This window comes from Phaenicophaeus curvirostris, chromosome 3, assembly GCF_032191515.1.
Source record: "Phaenicophaeus curvirostris isolate KB17595 chromosome 3, BPBGC_Pcur_1.0, whole genome shotgun sequence".
In the NCBI taxonomy this organism is placed as follows: domain Eukaryota; kingdom Metazoa; phylum Chordata; class Aves; order Cuculiformes; family Cuculidae; genus Phaenicophaeus; species Phaenicophaeus curvirostris.
In genome coordinates, this window is record NC_091394.1 from 51,846,705 (window position 1) to 51,868,518 (window position 21,814).

General features: G+C 36.9%; 1 protein-coding gene across 5 annotated transcripts in view; it reads right to left on the reverse strand.

The window, feature by feature from the left end:
• Nucleotides 1–21,814, reverse strand: part of CHST9 (carbohydrate sulfotransferase 9) — a 94,941-nt gene that overhangs the window by 64,300 nt on the left and 8,827 nt on the right. The window lies entirely within an intron of this gene.

Consider the following 21,814-nt stretch of genomic DNA (forward strand, 5'->3'; position numbering starts at 1 on the left):
CTCCTTATTTAACCAATCAACAAAGTCTGCTTCCTGTGACAACAAATTCAGTGAAGTCCTCTCTTTGTGTGTAGGCTTCGTATAAAAGATTCTCATTTCTCCTATTGTGTACTTCTGGTCTATTCCTTTCACTGTTTCCTCAGATATAGAAAAGAGCCTCATCTCCTGTCTTGCTAAGACTGTGTACGCACCGCAACATCTCAGAAAGTTCCAGGTTTCTGCAACAGGATTAAGATTTCAGCTAATACCACAAGTGTCTTTTCCAGAGCATCAGTCTGTGCCCATCTAACAGCAACATCCAGATGTCCTGGCATGCTCCGTGTTTGAGAAGTGCTAGTTTTCTTCTACCTTAATTGAAAAGGAGATCCTCCAAATACCATTTATCCTTCTCAACCATCTTCATCCCTCATGAATTATGCCTCCACACCTGTAAAAGGCATTCCACTTGAATTCCACTCTGGTTCCACCTGACAGCATCCCTCTGTACTTTCTGTCCAACTCCCTCTCTGTTCCACTAGCTCCAGAGCCCTGGCCTCAAGATACTGCATTTGGGCTCTGACAGTTGCATACTACTGTTCATACTAGGATAACTACAGTCTGAGCTGCTGATTATAACTTAAGCCAAAAATATTTTTTATTAAGAGCCAGAGGATTCAAATAGATCTCTTCTGCAGAGGACAATAAATGCAGAAAGATTTTTATCTCTCGAGTAGTCTACAAGCACACATGTTTTCAGGCGTGCTTTGAAACACACTTTCAATTCAACTATTGTTAATTGCAAAACATGAAGGTCATGATATGGACTATACATCTTCAAAATTTTTATTAAAGCAGCACTGATCACTAACTTCATTAGTCAAATCTGCAGTGCTATTTTTCTTCCACTGTCTTGCTTCTCTCCATAGCTTTTCAGACTCACAGCACATTTTTTTCAGTATTCCTCTGTAGCAGTTCTATAATTCATTAAGAGAATTGACAATGCAAAAAGAGCAAAGGGTTTCAATTTTTTCTGGGAAGCACTGGGCTATAACAACATCCAATCATCAGTACACCTATTAAGTGAAAACCAAAACAGAACTCGGTCTGATTAAAAACATCTTTTTAGGCAAATTTCAAGAATCAAAATCTGTGTTGTTAATGCATGTTTTAAGGTAACATTTGAAACTGCTGAAAATCAAATATGCCAGTTGTAGGTAGATGTTGCCATCGAATTCCTTTAGTATCCTGCAGGTTCTTCCAAGCCAAGAATTTTCAGTGCTGCTACAGAAATAAACCAAGGATCTAGAAGAAAAAGCAACTCTGAAAAATAAAGTACTGCAAAAAGACAACAATGAAAAATGGAATATGCAAATTGAAGCAAACTTTTTGACATAGGTAGTAACTCATAGATTTCAAAGTCAAGCCAATAAGATGGGTGTGGGGACTAAAAAAGAAAAACAACTAAATGAATATCATGGTTTAGGTGTTCCCCAGAAAGCTAGAACGATCAGTGTGCCATTATCCTCTAAAGGAAAGAAAGGGGAGATCTAAATCCCCATTTGTGTTCTGAGGTTTCAACATCCAGAGAGGAATTTGGCAATTTAACAACTTTGCATTCCATGTATAGGAAAACATGAACTTCATGGTATTTTGCCTCTCAGGTTTCTTTTTTTAAAAGGGATAATTTAAAAAAATTATTTAGATCTCAAATGTCATGGAAAGCTTGAATCTCTACTAATACGTTTTACCCTAATTCTATACTTTTAAGATGCCAAAATATTGAGTTTATAGTATACATATGTTTGGAGACACAATGAGTAAGAATAGCACTTTAATTGCTTTGTTCCTATATAACTTCACACTTGCGGTCCTATGAAGTTGCAGAGAAGCTCAGTAAACCATGAAGAATGCAGTATAATATTACAAAGCATCTGTGAATAACTCTGTTCCCATTTCCTTGCTGTTTGATTTTATAAGGAGTCACAAAAATACTTTACACTTCATTATATGAGCAAATGTACTCTGTTTATGTCAGCCAACCAACCACTAAACTAGCAGTAGTTCAGTCTTTTAATACTCAATGTGTCTAGTTACATTCATTGCTCCTGCTCCACACATATAGATCCTGCAATTACAAGCCAGAAGGAACAAAGCATACTTCTGTCTGCCAGACTCTAACTCTTACATCACTTGCAGTGCTTCATAAGTTGTTCTTTTATAAAAAGTTAAAAGCATGGCTGAAGCTATCTAACTCTCGATAAAGAGCAAACACTTTCCTTCAGTAAGCTTGACAAGATAATGAACTATACCCATTTGTATACAGAATAGTAAAAATAAAATGAATCATTGAAGAGCTTTAAATTATGGATGCACCAGAGCAGAGAAAACAAACGACAAACATTTTGTGCTAAACCCATGCTGATCTGCAAAGGAAAGTCCAAAAAAACTGGAAAAGGAAAAAAAAAATTATCCATATCTCACCTCCTTAGAAAAAGACCCTTCCCCCAATACCCCAAGATCCTACTGCAAGCACAGGTTAAAGGGACAAAAGTGGTGTCTAAAATAACAGTGTATGCATATAAAAAAAAACCTGAAAGAAAATGCAAGAGAAAAATACAGCCCAGAGGTTTTTTTTTAGTTTCTTATGTTTCAAACAGCTAACAGAATTCTTCTCTCACTGAGAATTAAACACATTTGCCATTTGTCCATTTTCTGAATTAGGGCAGTTACTTTCCCTTCTCTTTCCCGCTGTGGACTTAACATGAGCAACACTTTTGACATATTATTCCACTTAGTGACCTTGTCTGTGTTTCACCATATTTCTTCACAAAAAGAGAAGTACAGGGATAACCTGCAGAAAATGCTGAACTAAGGAGGTTTCCCTTAAAATGTAAAAGCTGGCTTTGTAGGAATGACATCTCCACTTTGTCCGCACATGATAGAGACATTTGCTAGCTCCTAATGCCCTTCTGTACTGCTGCTCATTTGCAAGGACCATAGAGATCTTCAAAGTTATAAACCAGCTGTACATCCCTCAAATATGCCAAGCCAGACATCAAATGGCTGGTATTAAACATAGAATAACCAGGTTGGAAGAGACCCACCGGATCATCGAGTCCAACCATTCCTATCAAACACTAAACCACGCCCCTTAGCACCTAGTCCACCCGTGCCTTAAACACCTCCAGGGAAGGTGACTCAACCACCTCCCTGGGCAGCCTGTATTCAAAAAAGGTAGAAAAATAGACAAAGAAAAACCCCATTCTACTTCTAATTAAGATCTGTATATATAAGTCCTTAGTATCATTCCATACTCCGTAACTTAAGAAGTAACCTGGTAGTGATCTCTAAGTACAGATTTCTTTGGAACTTCAGTGCCCATGGATCACGGGTATTAAAATTCATAGTTTCAGCTAGCAAGAAACCAAAAGTTTCAAAGGCTTCCACCTTACATCACTAAGCTAACTGGATACAGAACTAGCATCCAAAGCAATAAAACCAGCTTCAGAGGTCAAATACTATTTATTTTTTATTTAAGGACAGAATTGTCCTCTTCAAACAAAATTACTGTTGCAACAAACAAGGTCTTCATGATGACAGTACTTTGGACAGCAGTAGACTATACATACAAATAGCCATGCTTTATATTTTTTTACTGATAGTAAAAAACCATAGGTTTTCCCCCAGTCTGGTTAATGGTATAATTGGACTCGTGGTTTTCACTTTAGCTTATATTGTAATCATTTAAAGTAGTTTTGGTACAAAACAACACCCTACAAATAAAACATTATAACACTTAAGTAAAAGGAGGAGGTAGTTTGAGGTCCTTGGGTGCAAATAAGAAAAGAAGTTAAGGCACTTAAGCAAACTTACTCTTCTTTATTTATTGGTGCCAATTGATTCTGAATATTTTTCTTCACCAACTTTAATACACCTTATTATATATAGCTTTTAGAATTAAAATTATAAGAAAATAACATTCTGCCTGTGGGTTTGAAAGAGAAATGGGAACACAAAAAAAAGCAGTGAATCTGTAAACTCAGATTAAAAGAATACTCTTGGAATTATGGGTGATAGTCCGGATATTACCTAGAAAATTTAACAGCTATGTTTGATAATAGGAACCACCGTGTCTAGCTGAGGTGTTAAACACTATAAATTTTCATCATTACCACTGCAAGGTGCATTTTTCATCATCTTTGCTCTACTCTTTGCCCTTTTAGAACAACCCTTCATTCAAGTTACAAGCTCACAGCAAATCCATATATTTTTCTATATCAAGCTCAAAAATTGCATAAAAACACGTTTATTTTGCTTTTGATAATGAGAGGTAACAAAAGGGAACTAGAACACGGTAGAAAGTTATTATATGCAGAAGTATTTTGACTCTGTTAGGACATAATCTACCTGAAAATGTTAACTATTTGCATTACCCCAGAAAAAACGTAAACATACAACACAGATCTATGGCATATAAAGAAGAATATAATCAGGCATATGAAAGAACTCTTGGTTAGACCACTATGATCAACACCAATACCTTTAATGTAAGCAGCAATGAAACATCTTCTACCACCACTTCTTTGAAAGGAGGGAGTGGATGCTGAAATACAGGACTGTAACCATCGTACGTGTATGTGTTTCCAGTTTAAGTTACTGAACTGTAAGTTGTGTTTTCTCCTTCTTTTTGTCTTTAAACGTATGAATACTCAAGTGACACACCACTGCCATACAGATACTGACATAGTACTTATTGAAAGTCCAATAATGAAGTTACTAGATTACATTTTAATTTCATATGTATTATTTAATATTTAACATTTAAAATAACTATTTAGCATTATTTAATATTTTTAACCAAGCAATGCACAATAACCTTTTTTGAGGTGTTTTTCTTTGTTTGTTTGTTTATTCATTTTTTTTTACATTTTTCTTTTTTCGGCCAGATATACAAAGACATGCAGAACCAGATAATTTGAGATTGTGAACAGAATTGGCTTCCAAGTGCAGTAAACTAAATATTCATAGTGACATACCAGTTACTGACAGTTCTTAAACTAGGATAAACAAGGAAATATTTACACAATTCACATTTTAGGCACCTGTCCACTTTGCAACCCCAGCTACTTAGCCTGTATACACTGGTCATTATTATTTACAAGAAAACATTTTATTTGACTAGAAAATACATTTTGATAAGATAAATTAATTGGTTATAGGAAATTTGTAAGCAATTAAAGCAAAGCATAAATCTTGAGGAAGAGCAAAATTCTCCCTCAGGATTTAATTCACTGTGACCCAAATTTTCAGAATAAAACTTGGAATAAACAGAAGAAATTGAATAAACAGATTTTGATCTTTCTGTGAGGAATGTACTCTTGCTTTTGTAAGGAAGGGTCTGGTCTCAAATCATACCAAATGTGAAAAAAAAAGCTTCCATTGAACCTAAGATGGTGTCTGCCTGTTAGTATGGGATCCAAATACCAGAGGAAGCTTGCAAAGCAGGACCTGGCATCAACTCTGCTTTGTAGATAGGGAACTGGGGCATAAGAGTTTTCTGCAATGTTGAAGGTTTCTTAAGAAAACTATGTCAAGTTCAGATAGAATTCATTATCGTCCATGCTACCTAGGACCTCAATTAAGAGATGACCCTTCCTCCCATGTGACAGAGGGGCAAAGCAGTGTGATGAGTTTGCTGATTAGTAGATAAGCACATCACACAGCAAGTGAAAGCCACTAACCTTCATAAAAAGAGCCTTAGTTAATGTATAATGGCTGAAAGAAGATGCAGCACACTATATAACACTCCTCCTCACAGCATTTCATGTTTCAGATCTACTTGGCATTATTTTTCCCCTCCTGTATTCACAGAAGAGCATCTGCACTTCATGAATTAGCACCTGAAGCAGTCTTTCAAGAGTATCTTAAAAATATTAACTTGAACTATACAACGTACAAGGGGTTAACTAAGATCAATAACCACAGAAGAACCTGGCAAACCTTTACAGTTTTATATTACCTAGCAACGTGAAAACCCCTTCTATTCTTGTCTAGATTTCCTTTGTGCACCCTCTTTAAAATGTTTATATAGGGAGAATACAAACCGTAGTACCTCTAAAGGGTATTCACAAGGCTAATTTTAGTCAGAGGAAACCAGCCTTTTACTAGCCTGTCTCTTAAGTCCTTGGCCAGACAGCACCTCTATAGCAGATGTTCAGAAAAGAATAATTAAACTGGACTTGTAATTGCAACTAGCAAAACACAAGAAAAAAAGCAAACGGTTACTTTGAAAGTTTAAATCAGTAACTCACTTGCATCTGTACTTGCCTACTTTCAACTCATTTTCAGCTTCAACCAGACAAACATTCCTGTTCCTCTTACTCTGCCCATGCTCCAGACAACAAATACTACCAACTCTCTGTCTCAACCTTAGTCCAAACCAGCAGGTGACACCAACCTTACTGACACGACACTGCAGAAGAGATTGAGACTTGAAGTTTTCTTGGAAGGCAAAAGGAAGCACCCCTCTCTCCATCAACTATAGTGTTCAGGAAGATTAGCCTATTGCCCCTAACGTTTCTTTTCCAAACACCCTCCTACAGATCTTGTCTCTTTCTTTCTTTCTCATAAATTTTATTACTCATTTGCCCAGGCTTAAGATGCACATCATGATTTGAAATCTCTTTACATCTTCTTTGATGAATCTCCATACAGAATTTACAAAGCCTTCCGCAAGTCCCCTGAGATGAATACAAAACTCCTCCCTTATTCATGTGTCACCACCATGGTTTAACAGAGCATGGAAAAATCTTCATCTTCTGCAACTGAATTGGGGGTCAAATGACTTCACAACCATAATCTACTAATATCCCAGGCTAAAATACTACATAAAATCTCCATTTAATTTTTTTTTAAGCTTAGGAGCTGTAAGAGGAACATCAGGTACCCAAGCAAAGGTGGGAGTGTAGTGCCATCCACTGCAGGACTATTTACACTCAAGTGCAACCAGAGACGCTGATTTTGGGATTCTACAATCAAGGGCTGAAAGCATTCATGTGTCTCACTGGCAACAGCCATGTCATGTTCAATACCATGTGGAGAATGTGTTGCAATGCATTATGGCTCAAATCCAAAATACTTCAAACTTCTCAAACCAAAAGTGAGCCACGAAAGTGGTCTCATTTGCTTAAATCATGAAAAGCATAACACTGAAGTAAGCTGACATTACCCTCATTTCCATAAGCCACTGCAACTTCTGACTGACACTTTACAATTTAAGCAAGAGAGGAGTCAAATTTATACTGGCATTTCTACTGTGAGGCAAAAAAAGTACGAAGCATAGATAAACCTGCACTCCCATCTACTGCTTGTCACTATATCAATGAAAAGCAAGTGCACATGTCACTTTCTCCTATCCATTTGAATTATGCATATAGAAGGCACAATGCTCTGTATCTTCTCAAATAATGGTTAATATTCAACTGTTTCAGTATAGTACCAACTAGGACAGGCTGTTTTAACAGAAATTTTCAGGTTGGAAGTTGTACTCATAACAGTTGTCATGTGCTCAGGTGGGAACTAGACTTTTTTAACTAAACAAAGCATTTGAACTTCTTCAGCAGAGATTCACCAATTTAAAATTTGTATTCTTGCATCTCTCAACTAGACAGTTACTAAAAGCAGACTTCTTGAGGACTTCTTGCCCAAGAAAATTTACTCTTGAAGAAAGATATATTTTGTTACAAACATAAGGTTACTCCAAACAGAAAATGCAAAACAGAAATTAGAGTGACAGGGCTTATATTACTTTCTGAAAGCTTTAAAATGTTTGATCAGTTCTGCTTTGGAGATTATTTCATCTATGACTGATGCTTTTTTCTTACTGTCAGGAACTGAATTAAAGGGGAATGTAGCCTTCATCTAACTGTTCCAACAAAAGACAGTACTGTTTCCATCAGGAAATGTAACCTACAATTAAAATAACCCCCCCATAAGTTTAGTGAAGGATAAACAAAACTGATTTCTCTACAAGACTTTCCAACTCATGCTTCAATAAGCTGCACAGGCAGACTTTGCTCACGAAATTCTGAGGTCTCTTAATCTCAAATCAAAACTTAATTGATTGCTGTTGCAAGGTCTCTTTATGAGAAATCATTCTTTAGAGGACAGACCGCAAAACATTTGCTAATAGTCTATGAAGTACTGTAGCTAATTAAACAAAGTACATTTGTCAAATAAATTAAGTGATACATTACCATTTGTCTTCTCACTCTTAAATTCAAATAAAGTAATCTATAATGAATCTCCAATATATCAGCATGAGTTTAAGAGGCCTTCATTACAGCTAGTAAAAACCTCAATTACTCTTATGAAGGAAAGTCTGACATTCTATTTTTTTCCATTTTTAACAGGACACTGAATTTAAGCTACGCATCATATATTGCTTTGAACCAAACAGTTCCTTAAAAAGTAAACCCAGAGATTAAATAATGTAATTTTTAGTTTTTATTACATGCTTCTTTGAAACAAACAAGAAAGGGCCTCTATTTTTTATTTGTGTTTAGTTTCTACTTTGATAAAATGACATTTTCCATTAGAAATAATTTTCAAAAGATTTTCAGATAACTGTAACTAAATTACTTAATTGTTCTTCTGAGATACAAAGAAAAACATATCCTTAGAAAATTCTAAGAAAAAAAGCCTTTCCAATTTCATTTCTCAAATTATTTTTTCAAAGTGTGAATTCTTGTCAGGAAAATAACTGAAAGTTTTACTTATCTATGTAGTGTTAAGCATGATTTCTTTCAGTCTTTCTTTAACCCACCTAGGCTTTGGGGCACGGAGGTGTCATCAAAAAAGTTGTGATTATTAGCTGAATGGCTTCAAATTACTCAGTAAAATTTGTGTGGTTTTTTTTTCCCTCATATCTGAAAATTTCATTTAACAGTGACCATTTGACACTACTGTCACCTTCCTCACTAATTTTTGGCCAAGACAAGAAAACTGAATTTTTGTCTGCTAAAGTTTAAACAACAGTTACATAGCTAGAACACCCACAATTGCTGTCATATGCTCCGTTTCTCTCAGCTGAAGAAGCGAACTGGTATACCTACACCCATTAATGACAGACAGCTATTTTGAGATGAAATGGCAGCAGGTCAGTTCTTCCAAGTACTCGAAAGGGCGATGGCAATAGCTCCACAAACACTGTTTAACCATTATTCTGTTGCCAAAGGTGTTGCAACTGATTGATACACTAAAATTTAATTCTAGATAGTGATGAAAAACTCAAGCTATCCTACAATTCTAGTTGCTATCCGTACCCAGCAAATGTTTTGCTTAACTCAGACTGCCAGCACCATTTCTAATTACTGTATAAGCAACATCAAGCCAATGTGGCATTCAGAACATGATGTTTTATATAAAACCCCCAGAAATCATCACGTATTTCTCTCCTCACTAAGAGACGCACGTTTTGTCACAAGCATGGAAAAAAAAATCAGTCTAATCAAAACTAATCATTATTTCAATCATGTTACTAACCTCACTGACAAAGTAGTACAGTTCTACCTGTTATTCATTTTTAAAAAATGCTAATCTTCCTCTTGCAGTGAAAGTGCTTTATACTCAACTCCTTCTCCCCTCTTGTCTATCAGACAAAAAATTCTCAAAATTTCTCCCCTTGAAAGACAGCTTATTTACATGTGGGAAGTCACTCCAGAACAGTCTTCAGTACAGTCAAATAGATATCTCCCCACTTTAAAAAATAATTAGAAAACAACATTCTCCAAGATACTACCACTGTTTTAACAGGTACAAAGCTGAAGTGATACAATCAATCATTCTTGAATTACAGTTTTTGCTACAGAAACACAGAGAAAAGTCCCAAGAATGTAAAAAAATAGCCAGGATATTCTACTGAGCCAGTCACCCATTAGTCACTTTTTTGTTTTAAGGTTGGCAGATCATATCCTTACTGTGACAGAAGGTGGAAAAATCTGTTTTAGTGATTCAGTATATCAGTCTGGTGAATATTTCCATAGAATTAAACACCATCATATTAAAAAATGCTACTAGTAGTCTCCAGTACATTTGAGCTGAGCAATCTTCAACAGATGATTCCTGGGGGAAAGGCATCGGTCAAGATGACACTGTACAAATTGACGGAAGAAGGAATAATCTAGGCCTACCGAACACATCTCCAATCCATGAAGCCTCTAACCAATGAATCTGAAAGGTCAAAGAAAATTCTCTGAATTATTATAAACCTGCTTTATTTTTATATAGTCTACTCTAGGGTCTGTTGTGGAGACAATATGCTAAGCCTGAGAGACCTTTGGACCTGACCTGGTTTAATTTTAATTCTCTGCCAAAGAAAATTTGCTTCATAAGCCTTTGCTTGAGATACTTGAAGCTAGATATGACCCGATATGTCTTTCATGTCAGTGTTCACCTCACAACCACACCGCTTAGCTCAAGCAGCATTCCTCTTTGAAACTTAAGAGTTTTCAGATTTTATAGCAGTCTGAATGCCTACCTTCACTGGTATTTATGGCAGTCCAATATTTTAAGACTACATCATTATGTCCTATAAGCATTCCTCATTTAAAATACTATTTATGATCCACTTGATTAAACTGTCCTGCTCAGAAAGAAAAAACCTCCTGGGAGTCTGATTTGGGCTTTTTGCTTTCTTGGACCCACCTAGTTGGTCAGTTCCAGGCATTTTTTAACCCAAAGGTTAAATGTCATACTGCCAAACCTATTTTACCCCACTTTCAGACTCTGCTTTCCCTCCCTTCCACCACTCCTCTTTTCCCAGCTCACCGCACTATTACAAGGCAGTGCCTCCATATACAAATGCTTACTGTTACTTTCCATTAGATGTTTAGACATCAGATTACACTCTTTCCCCCACAACAAATATTTTGTTTTATTAGCAGCTGGGAAACATTCCTAGATAGGTGTAGTTTCAAGTTAAGATTTTTGATGATAGAGTATTTGGCAATACATGAAATGCAAATGTTCATTTACTCAGTTTTATTTCTATTTATTTAAGAACAAAATGCAACCATCTGTAGCAATGTAACTACCTGAAACATTACCTCTACACCACAAATACTTGTTGCACAAGTGTATTATTGCATCAGAGCTAAAAAACAAAAGCCAAAGAAAAAGAACACTTAGAATCATAGAATAGTATGGGTTGGAAGGGACCTTAAAGATCATCTAGTTCCAACCCCCCTGCCACGGGCAGGGACATCTCACTAGGTCAGGCTGCTCAAGGTCCCGTCCAACCTGGCCCTAAACAGGGATGGGGCACCCACAACTTCCCTGGGCAAGCTGTGCCAGTGCCTCACCACTCTCATGGTGAAGAAATTCTTCCTAATGTCTAGTCTAAATCTGCCCCTCTCCAGTTTATACCCATTAAAAATTTTTCTGATAGGACAAGGGGGAACAGGTATAAACAAGGGGGAATGGATATAAAAGAAGAAAGAAGGCCAGGGACTTTGTAGGAACAGACACTCAGGTACTTTTGATTTGTCGACCTTCAGTGTTTCTCACACACAAAAAAATTCCTTGTTAATTCTATTAATCACTTGTATGATCAGTAGAAGTATCATTGTTCTCTAAAGTGCAGACCTTTGTGCCACAGGGTAATCTTAACAAGATGATATTTTTACTTCTCACCATAAAGAATGATGATGCTCCTACACATTCACCATTGTAAGCCTTTACAACCTATAGCCACGTTAACTTCTTCCAGATATTGGAGAGCAGGAAAAGAAATAGCAGAGGGAAGTGGAGTTCTTCTGACAGTTCAGATTTTTCCAGTTTTCTCATGGCAAAAACATAGTTTTGGCCAGGTTAGTCAAAATGCACCTGTAATACTATTTCTATAATTCCTACCCTTCAGGATGGCTAACTGTGTGATGATACCTTTCTTTTAACAGTGTCGCTGGAATACGATTTCACGATAAAGAACTTAACTAATGACTAACTCCTGAGAAACAGCACAGACAAAGGCTAAAAGAATTTTCGTGATGGGAAATGCCAAGAAACAGCTGGACCAAACTAATAAATAATCATGACAAACATTAATATGTGTAATAAATATGTAATAGTATAAATTAACACATTTCTCAAAGCAAAAGTCAGTATCTGGTTTACCCTCCTTTCCTGTCATCACAGAGCAAGAAACCATTCATTTTTCTCTGCCATTTTTTTAATCTCCCTTTTTTTCAGGTCTTACACCTCACGTAGTACACAGTAACAAAGCACATTTGTTAGTGAATGTTTTAACTTTAAAAACCACATATTTGAACAGGCTAAACAATGATTTGATCCTTTCTTGGATCTTTGGCCATTGTAGGGGAGATGAAACAAAAAAAGTGTTGTGCTAACAGCTCTGGCACTCGATTCTGGCAGATCTCTGACACAAAGAAATACCTGCCCTTCAGGCACAAATGAAAGGATTGCAAAAATTTGCAAAACTAACACATGACCCCCCCAAGTAATTAATACAACTGCCTTAAGTGGACACTAGTTCACACAGATTAGCCCATTTAAAGTATCAAGATAAATTCCTAGCTTTCAAGAAAGTTGATTATTTATTTGTAGTGTTGCATTGGTCATTACAAACTAGTCTCTGCTTAAGTTGACTCCCAGCTGTCGTGTTTTATTTACAGTATATTAATGCTGGCTGCACTATATATACATATATATATCGGTAGCTGGAGCAGCAAGACTGACTCCACTTTCCTCGAATGCCTTGAATGCACCTGTCAGTCACAGCATCTGGCAGCTTTTTCTGAGTTATATTTATATGCACATCAGTCCTAAACCTGATGCCAACAGAGTTTTGTTATATTGCATCATCAATCATAACTTAAGAGGTAGCACACCTCAGCTATTTGCAAATTAATTCTACTAGAAAGTAATTTCTGCTCAAAGGTTAAATAAATCATGAAATATTTATACCTCACTGCAACTACCTCAGCTGTAATAGGCCCAGTCTCATTTGCCTGTTCATCTTCAAAATAAACACACTGAAGTGAAAAATTGTAACAGAAAAGAAGTAGGGTGAAATTAATTTTGCCATCTGTAAGAGGATAAAGTAAATTTATAAAAAATTCAAGAAGTACAATAATCATACGCATATTATTTTTTGTATTTCACATACACTTTGTGTAGCCGCCCCCCCGCCCTCTCCCTCCCCCCGCCAGTCCAATGAAACTAATTTGAAATTCAGGGGAAAACACAAATTTTTTTGGAGACACATTTATCATTTCCATCTTTCTGTCACCAGTCCCAAGACTGCAACAGTAAAACTTTGACATAAGATCAAACGAAGGAAGAAGAAAAATCATCAAATAGTGCCTGTAAAAATACATTCGTTTTACATTTTGTTGCTTCATTGGATATCATTTAATCAGGGGCCAGTCAGCCAACTCTCACTAATGATTTTGCTCTTATAAGTAATCTCTTCAGTGATTAGGAATCTATTCATATCAAATGGACTTTATCATTGCATTAATAATTCAGCAACTCCCACACCAAAAGAATAAGAGAGAGCAAAACAGATACAATTCCAATCCCTCTACCAATATTCCTGCCGTGTTTCCTTCCCTCCCATCACAGAATATGACAGATTTGTTTCTTCCCAAGTGCCAGGATTTTACATATTCATTGACCTCTTAGAGGACTGCTAGAAGGCAGAAAAGATTAGACATCTTGGGGATCATATACGCCTATGGAAATTTCCACTGCTAAGGAAAATAAATTTGTCACCTTTATTAATAACTGTTCCGTGGAGCTAGTCAGCTTGAGTATTTCTGAACAGCTTATAAATCAAGACAAAGTTCATGAAAAGTCTCAGTTCTCCAGCCCTACATCAAGAACAGGGCTGCAGATCTTTCTCGAAAGTGTACCATAATTCTGGACTGCAAATACAGAATAATCTTAAAATAATAACATTTACTGAATTATGTACATAACGTTTAAAGTAACAGGCTGCATTTTACACACAATTCAAGTGTCATGATCTGTGTCAACAGATAGTAACCCATTAGGTCTCAGTAGTGGACAAGGCATACTGTGCGTTAATTAATCTTTAATGATAGCAAGAAAGAGCCAGAAACAAAGGAAAACAAAAATAAATGCCTCTACGTGTGTTTTCTTAAATTGTTTTGACATGCTTCACTTTTAAAGTGTACTGTAATACCTCAATATACTGTAGTATGGGTTTTTTGAGGGCAATGCTATTGCAACACTGACTCCAGTGCATTATATGGCCACTAAATGTTTTTCCAGGAATGAAGAAATAATTTTTCATAGATCAGTGGAGTAAAATGTGAAATTCCATTTACCCAGCTTCACTAAGCTTTTGCTAACTAAAGCCTCTCCTTCAACTGCCACTGTTGTGAGGCCAAAGTAAGGAAGAATAAATTTGAAAAATAACAAGACTCAAGGACGTTTGGTGGAAGAAAACAAAAGCTTCCATGACTAGTAGCCATCTTCTAACAAGAAAGCTATAACTCTTCTTAGTCCACTGCTACCTCCAAAGCCCTCTTTAGGTAGCAAAGGACAAAGCTGGTGGCTTTTCCCCTCCCAATCCCCAGCAATAACAGCTTTTTAGCACTCTGCTGACTGCGTCCCTCGAGAGCACTGACTTCACATTGTGTCCCCTCCAGTGGTGTAGCCATCCCTCTTATGAAGTTTGCACAGCATGCACACTGCTCAGTTTTCATTCCCACTGAAGCACTGCCAAGAGCAGCCACAGCAGACGGCCTCCTGTGCAATTGATAATACTGGGAATCACACCACGACTCATTGTTACACAGGGAAAACATCATTTGCACATCACAGCAAATGGGTCTCTTCACTGGACATACATGGCCCCCATTCTAATCCCAGAAAATACAATCCTTGTTAGCATTAAGGCTTACATAGACACATGTTTGGGAATCATCAACATCCACGTGAGAGCAGGAATGTACTTTTCTTTTCAAACATAATATTATCTCCTAGCTATATCATTCTCTAAAAACACAGTATGGTTATACAAAGTCAAAATAACCTCTCGTGGCACGCATCTCTGAACAACAGAAAAAACTATGAGGTTTTGGCCACAAAAAGAATAATTCAAGAACAATTGTTTTTCTTTCTCTTCTCAGGGTCTTTTTGCTCTTTTTAAAAGTTTAAGCAAAATTATCAAGTATGACCAAAAGTCAGAGAGAAAACTGCCTTTGTACACAATGTTTACTCTATTCATTACATTTACTAGACGTGTTTTCTTTCCTTAACAGAGATATTTTGTGGATGAACGGTGAAGTGTCAGGCACCAATACCTTCCTGTTTCTATTTGACACAACCGAGTACTTCCAGTTAACAGAACTCAAGCACCACATCTCCCTATGTGATCATAATCAAAACCAAAAATCCACAAACCCTCTGTTTTCTTGCAAATAACTTAGCAAGAGGCAATATGCATATCCTCAGGCACAACTGCATGACTCTAAATAACCCCAAGTTAACTTCATCTGTTTCTAAGTGCATACTTATATTAAGCCTAGATTATAATATATCTGTAGCAGAAAGTATTACAAATGTTTAACAGCTTCTTCCTGCATGTCCTTACACACGTACGTACAGCTGGGCAAGTTCTTCTATTGCTAGATTATAACTGGTATTGAAATGACCTGCTCCATTCCAATCACATGAAACATAAAATCAATTAACACCTCCTCTTCTTTCACCTGGCATTTGCTCACAGTGAAATTTAATATTGATTCTGATTATCCTTAACCTTAGGCTGCTGATCTTCAGTTACTCTTCTGGATATTACCCAGTGTCCATGACACGCAAAAGCCATCCCTCGAGGTGCATGTCAAATTTTGTGGTTATTAGGCCATCATCCATTATGTTTTAGGGCAATGAAAATCTTTGCCAGGAGACAAGCATTGCCTTGCTATTTCCATTTCTCAGGAAACTCAATTTTGCAAAGCCTACAACTTTCTTTCAGTTTCCCCCTCTCCTTGTTGCCTGCTTGGCTCACAGCAGGTTTTGCACACGTGAACTGAGCTCCTTACAACCGCTGCCTCAACAAGTCTTGCCCCCTATATCCCACTCCTGCTATTTCAGGAGCTTCTAAGCCAATTTCTGCCCCCCCACCCCCCCAAGAATGAAGAAGTAATTCAACTGTCTCTATGTCCCTTTCTCTGATATTACTTTGGAAAGGGCTTGCTTTGACCACATTCTACTTTTTCTCTTAGAATATTACAGAGCTTTAAACAGGAAATTATTACTAAATAGGTGATGCGAAGTCTTGAATATTCTTTGCTTAGCATCCTTAGTTGCCCCAAAAACAAAAGGAAGACTTCATCATTCCTCAGATATTTTGATAATTCTTGTCATCATCCTGTGCAGATGGTACAAAGTGTAGCTCACAGGAAGCTGGAAGGTTAAGAGACAAAAACTGTGCCTACTCAGCCAGATTTTGCTAGAGTTGTACACCATGGAATTCTGCCAAGATTGTGTGATGGAAAGCAGCATGGTCAATATAAACAAAATCACTTGAAACGACAAAGCTGTGAGGGAAAAATTTTATCTGCTAGCAGGTATCACAGAGGTTTAATAGAGGTCAATGATAGTCTTGGATGTTATTTGGAGGCTCTCAGTGTGGTAAGGAAACAATTGCTTTTGGTGGATATGAGTGGGACTGGAAAGAAAGAGTCCTTTAAATACTACTGTATAGGATAAACTTGAAAATCTAGCCAGTCTCCATTCTGTCATGCCTTAGCAATTGCCTTTAAAAATACAAAACAACCAAAAATAAACCCAGTTTTTATATATTAAAAAAAAAAAAGTAAAGGAAATTTTGCTCATTCTCAAAACTTTCACTCCAAGACATAGTATCATGTGTTTTCCAGCTAAACCATATACCTGATCTGTTGGACATTAATCCTTTGTACACTGAAATGGCTCCCATTACTTGTAACCCATCAGCCTCCTGATCTTTAAATCTGTTTCACAGAAGTTGCAAGATTACCAAGAATTATCCCTAATTTATAACAATATCCTGCTTACAGTATCATCAAACTAGTAAAACAGAAGCAAAAAGAAACAGAAACAAAGGCTCTTGAGATGGAACATAAAACAATTCTTTCATATAAACTGATATCTACGTATGCAAATACAACTACAGTAAGAACATACATTTCTCCTAAAATATTTCTCCTACTGGAAGTCCCTGCTTCCACACAAAGAAGGAAAAAAGAGGATACTAAAAGTAAATATATATGCATACATGTATGCCTATACATACACGCTAAAAACAAATACCAGGACGTCTAATTTTATTCTAGCAAGAAACCAAAGATTTCCGTTTGAATTTTGCACACACAACATCGCATATTCTATTCTAACAGGGCTGTCAAAAGCTTGTACACAATAATAAACACAATGTCATCATCTTCTGCTCAAACATGTTATTGAACATACAGCTGAGAGGAGCCTCAAAAACTCCTCTCATTTAGTTTCTTTCATACCACCAGAACATGGAAGCTAAATACCAAAGGACTAAAAGACACCACCAACTCACAAATGATGTTCCACAATACCTTCAAGAGAACAACGTGGACAGGAATTTCTTTAAAGAAAAATAGCTTACTAATACCATCTAAATTATAATTGCATCTAAAATTAGATGCAATATAGCTATTGAAATGAAAAAAGCAAAATGAATGAGATACAAGACTGGGGGCTGCTAAAAATCCAGACCTAAGAAGCACCTCCTCACAAACAGAAAAATACAGCCTTAAATGTTATGTGTTGCAATATGAAATTTCAACTTCTTTTTCTTAACACTCTTGAGTTTTTTGTGACTACTGAAGATAGTCATTACAGAATCTCACCCTAACTCTGACAACTATAATTTCTCATATTTAGCATTTACTTGTGTTTTTAGATCATTACAGTTCCACAAAATATCAGCCTCTACCTGTTTCTTAACAGATTTTGTTTTGTGCAATGACAACTGTTCTCTCCCTAGTGTTTGCATCCACTTAAATGGCGGATGGTGGTGGGGGAGAAAACTCATGTTATAGAGCAAAATTCACCTAATAAAATCTTGTAGTGTTTCTGGGACTTAACTCTAACTGCTTACCAAGGAATAACAATTGATGACATTAAATCCTCTTTTGTACTTCAAGCCAATAACAAGTTAGAATTAAAAAAAAAAAAAAACAACCAAAAATCAACAAACCCCCAAACAAACAAAACCACTTCATCCAGAGAAAACAGCACATTTGGACCAGAAGGGTAAATTCTGAACACACTCAGCCTCATTAGAACATTCATTTGTTAGAGTGTCAAGATAAGGAAGAAGTCTTCACAGACTCAAAATACCTCACAAGGTTACCAAAGGACACAAAAGTTCCCCTCAGCCTACCAAATCTGGCAAAGTGGGGAAAAAAGCCCACCTGGTTACAAAGAGTAGTATGGATACAGCCTGGATAACTACATCTGCAGCAAAATTGAGATAACTCACAACAGCTTATGGAATTTCAAATTAAAATGAGATTTTAATCTGAATTTCTATTCTGATTCTTCACAGAAGCAAGAACTATGGTCTAAGGAATAGAGATGAGGTCTGTGTGATAGATGGATACACCAAACTACAGGAAAGCACACCGGATGCAGAAGGATGCCTGGACACCTACAGGTTACTACAAAACTAGTACCCTGCAAAGTAAGGAGAAAGCATGCAGAAAAACTCCAGTATCCCTTAAGGTAAGATGCAAAGCTGAGGGAAAGAGAAGAGGCAGACTTTTCCACCCTCAGGAACCAGAAACCTACGTGAGGAAAGAGGCAATACAGTCTTCTTCGGGTTAATTAGTGGTCTTACTGCACCCCATGAAACCCTGAAATAGTCCACCATAATCATGAATTTACTAAGAATATCTCACAAAAGAAGTATTACATAAAGTTTAGGAGGAGGGGAAAAAACCTCAACCCCAAAGCACAACAAAAAAAACCCCACAACAAGCCCAGCATACAGATCTATTCACAAAGATATTCTCAGATTATTTTTCAGTAATCAGAAACACTAAACCCTATCAGTGTCGTCGTCCTCCCCCCCCAAAAAAAAGAGTTTTAAAGTCCAAAATTAGAATCTCTAATTTGAAACTTGAATTCACATCTACAACACAGCAGGATTAAAATGCAAGTGCCCTTTGCACCCCATATCCCCGCATCGAGGTGATTCATGAATTAAAACTCTGGAAGACTCATCAGTTTGCTTCTCCTGTGTAAGATTACCAGTGCTGAAAATTACTAGGTTTGTTATAAATAGTAATTGTCTTTTAATCAGTGTCAAAATATTTGATGCTTTCACTAAAGAAAGTAAAACCTGTCAAGTAAACCTGTAGGATTTAGCTGAATTCACATCAAGCTTCATTTATGTATATATGAATTCATATATAAGTGAATACATTTATATATGGAGCACTTCAAGGTCTCCAAATATATTACATTATCAGTGTTGATGTCAATGAAGTTTTCAGCTAAATGAAGTATGTATTTGTTGACAGTCATGTCAGACTTTCTCCACAGGTCACTCATGTTCCTCATTACTCCACTGATGTGAACTGAAGCCACCCAACAGAAGGGCTCTGATGCATCTAGGTGAGGATATATCATCCTGTCTTTATACCTCCATGCACAGAGCCAAACCAAGAAACTCACCTGTTCTTGCAGTCTCCCAATGTCTCTGAAAAGCCATCAGAGAGGACTACCACGTAGCTAGCAGCTGTTTCTCAGGCATCTCTAAATGATAAAGATTTTCTCTTTTTTAAGGTATAGGGATAATGAACATGACAAAAAATGACCTGAAGTCCAAGCACAGTGGGAGGGAGCGGAATATATGGCTGTGCTGAGAGACGCATCCAGCTGCTGAGCCTGCGGGTGCATCTGAACTAGACGGACAGGATGAAAGATTAGGGAAGGTATTCCTGGGCTGCATAAATTTGAGTGATGAGGGAAGTTTGCAAAAGTAAATCAGAACAAAGCATGCTTAGAGAAGATCAGGTCTGGAGGAAAATAAGACAAAAGGGGGAATTAAATCATAGTTGAGATGTGAAAAGCAAGTGGAAAAAAGTGAAATAAAAGAGAAAAGTCAAACTATGAAAGAAAAGTGGCACTAGGTATAGTGTGAAAAATTATGAACAGCTGGAAATCAAAAAGGTGGCAATGAGGATGGCAAGTGTAAAAGCAAATAGTCTGACTTTAATATAGTAGGACAACATTAATAAGGAAATTGTATATTACCACACTGTTTTCCAGTTCCTCACAAATTCTACATCTGATTGGAATCATTCACACCACAGCTAGAAGTATGAACATTGCAAACAACAGTAGTAAAACATAAATCACAATCACTGAAAGAGATACTATGAGGGCTCCAAGTCAGAAATTCAGAGGAATAGGGGCACCTCATTCGTGCAAAACAGATACTTTCCTAAACTCAAATGCAGCCAACTTTCCACCCTTCAGTAACCAAATGCAAACATGAATGTTGTAGGTCTTGAGCAGGGCACTGTGGAAGATAAAAATAGTTCTGCCTAGAACAAACACTTGTCTCTACAGGCTTATAGCACAGCAGTTGAGAAGCGTAAGTCGCACTTTCCATTTCTTAATAGAACATCAAATCACATGCTTGGCCACTTGCAGATTAGAACTAGCTGTTTTACAGCTGTGTGACCAGTCATACGACCAAAGGAGCACAGAAAATCCTTGTAAAGATACTTGTCAATTTGAGATTCTGCAGACACAGTGTATCTCCAAAAAAAAACCAGTGTACAACATATAGCAACATGAAAAACAGTAGAGGAGTGCACAATGCCCATAACTTAAATAACACATAATGGGAATATGAATATATGTTTTATCTCCTATTGACTCCTAAGCAGCTTACAGGGGAGCAGGAACATTAGAGAACTGAGTTGCAGAAAATTTAGGGGAGATACAGGTGCTGCAAATAACAAAGAATAGCTCTCTACGTGTCAAATGAGAGCAAGAGGCAGCAAGAGCAGACACCACAGAATGATTTTTTTGCAATGCTTTTTCTGATGAGTATGACCTAGCAACTGTAGAGAACACCAATTTTTTTTTTATCTTACTGAAGTGCTGTCATAGCAGCAGTCCAGTGAGATAAAAGGGCAGTCAAAACTGCAGTCACACTTTAAGCTCAGTAACCATTCTGTTATTCTCTGATAGTTTCCATTTTAATATGGAAATGTTTTCACATGTAAATGACTTATGTGTGCAAGCACAAGTCTTTCTTCTGAAGAAAATCATGGCAATACATCAAAGAGAAAACCCCAATGAAAGCATCTGGTTGCTGGAAAGAACATAGTATGTTCCAGTTCTCCCTTTATTATGTTTTTCCCGTTTCTTTTTAGTGGCAGATATCTACAGACAAAAGAAAAGAGTGGAAAAAACACAATGAGAAGTAGCAACAAGGAGCACTGCAAGGGAAGAAAGGTTAATTACAGCACAAGAAATGATGCAAGGAATGTGGAGAATGCTAGCAAGTAAATAATTCAATAATCTACGGTCATTATCTACATTCCTGAACTACCTTGAAAGCAAGGGTATCTGCCCTTAACATTACTGACAACAGTGGGAGTTTTAAACAAAGACTCCCTTCGCAGCACGCTCTGTTACTGCCAGCACCCTTGTGTCAACAGCCAATTACAAAGGAACCTTTCCAAAGGGAGTCTGTACTACCTCTTTTAACAGTTTTGTTCATACAAGCTTGTAAATACCTTGGAGC